This window comes from Triticum urartu, chromosome 3 (genome assembly GCF_003073215.2).
Source record: "Triticum urartu cultivar G1812 chromosome 3, Tu2.1, whole genome shotgun sequence".
Classification (NCBI taxonomy): domain Eukaryota; kingdom Viridiplantae; phylum Streptophyta; class Magnoliopsida; order Poales; family Poaceae; genus Triticum; species Triticum urartu.
In genome coordinates, this window is record NC_053024.1 from 45,101,081 (window position 1) to 45,103,151 (window position 2,071).

The window sequence follows — 2,071 nt, forward strand, 5'->3', positions numbered from 1 at the left end:
CACTTTCACTTGATATGAAAAGTTGCTATTATGGACCCAATTCTAGTTGTATTGATATGTTTATCTGAGAAAAAGATTGAAATCTTGTACAAAAAAAAGACACGAATATCCGCACATGATACTAATGTTGGATCTCTTACCACTACGTACCGCTCAATGTTTGGCTGTCGACTATGATGGGCAGAGGAAGACGAAATAGAGGGAATCTACGGCCAATGAATACAGTACTCTATTACAACCACATGCCGTTTCAGTTTTTCTTTCCCAATTTTCCATTTAGAAAGACAGGCTGTTTATCCTATACGTGTAATATAACAATTGAGTGGATGTAGTGCATTGTTCAGTTTTCTTTGTTTGGAAGTGGAAGATCGCCAAATGAACATTGAGAACACGACGACAGTTTTTTTTTTTAGAAAAGGGGTATTATCCCGGCCTCTGCATCAGAAAGATGCATACGGCTCATAATTAAAAAACAAAAGCAGTCACAAAAATCTCCAACATCTGAAGGTACGAAAAGAAAACAAGCTGCTCAAGCGAGCCTAATCAAGAAGCCACAACCGGCTGGCAAATAAAATAGGAGCACTACATGCCTATCCTATTACATGACCGCCATCCAAACCGGTTGAAAATACCCCGAGCTACCATCTCCCATCGGGTAGACGTAGTAGCCAAACGCCCCCTGGCCTCCGTCGGAGTGAGTAACGACCACATACGGATCAATGTTGTGGCCCTGAAGATAACCTGCAAAAAGTGAAAGTTCGTTTTTCTGTTAAAAACCAAATCATTTCTGCAGTTCCATACTGCCCATTACAAGGCACACACTCCGACACGAATGTGTCTTGCTACATCCAAGTTAACCCCATCAAGCTATGTTCCAAATAACATATTGATAGAGGTAGGTGGAGTAATATTAAAAGCAATATGAATCGAACGCCAAAGAATCTTAGCCAGCGGACAATCTAGAAAGAGGTGCCTTATAGTTTCGTTACAATCACAAAAGCTACACCTAGCAGAACCCATCCAATTGCGTTTTGCCAGGTTGTCTTTTGTCAAAATGACTTGTTTATGCACAAACCACATAAACACTTTGATTCGCAAAGGTACCTTAACTTTCCAGACGTGCTTCGAGCAAGGAATGACACTATTGTTTATGACATCCAGATACATGGATTTGACCGAGAACCTGCCGTCCTTAGTCAGTTTCCAAAACAATCTATCTGGCTGCTGAGACAGCTAGACATCCATCAACCTTCGTACAAGATGAAGCCATGCCTCCCAATGATGGGCTACTAGCGTCCTCCGGAAGCTAATATTGAGAGGCGTGGACTGTAAGACAATTGCAACATAGGCTTCTCGACGTTGAACAATGTTATACAGAGTAGGATATTGAAGTGCCAGAGGCGTCTCCCCAAGCCACGTATCCTCCCAGAACCTCGTGTTAGCGCCATCACCGACTAAGATTTTTGCCCTGTTAAAGAAGAGGGGCTTGACTCTCATCAACCCTTTCCAAAACGGAGAATCAGTCGGGCGCACAGTCACCTGAGCCAAAGTTTTAGCCTGAAGATACTTATTTCGCAGAATCTGAGCCCATGTGGCCTCTGACTCGGACGAGAGTTTAAATAGCCACTTGGTAAGGAGACATCTATTCTTGATCTCTAGATTTTCAATGCCTAGACCGCCTTGGTCCTTCGGCCTACAGATGATATCCCATTTAGCAAGCCTATACTTTCGTTTCAACTCATCATTCTGCGAAAAGAAACGAGATCGATAAAAGTCTAACCTCTTCCTGACCCCCACCGGGACCTCAAAAAAGGATAAAAGAAACATGGGCATACTGGTTAAGACCGTATTAATCAGAATTAATCGACCTCCATATGACATGAGCTTCCCTTTCCAACAGCTCAGTTTCTTTTCAAAACGATCCTCGATGCACTTCCACTCCTTGTTCATCAACTTACGATGGTGAATGGGTATACCTAGGTATGTAAACGATAGCGAACCCAACTCACATCCGAACAATTGCTTATACGCCTCCTGGTCCTCATTAGCTCTTCCAAAGCAAAACAGTTCG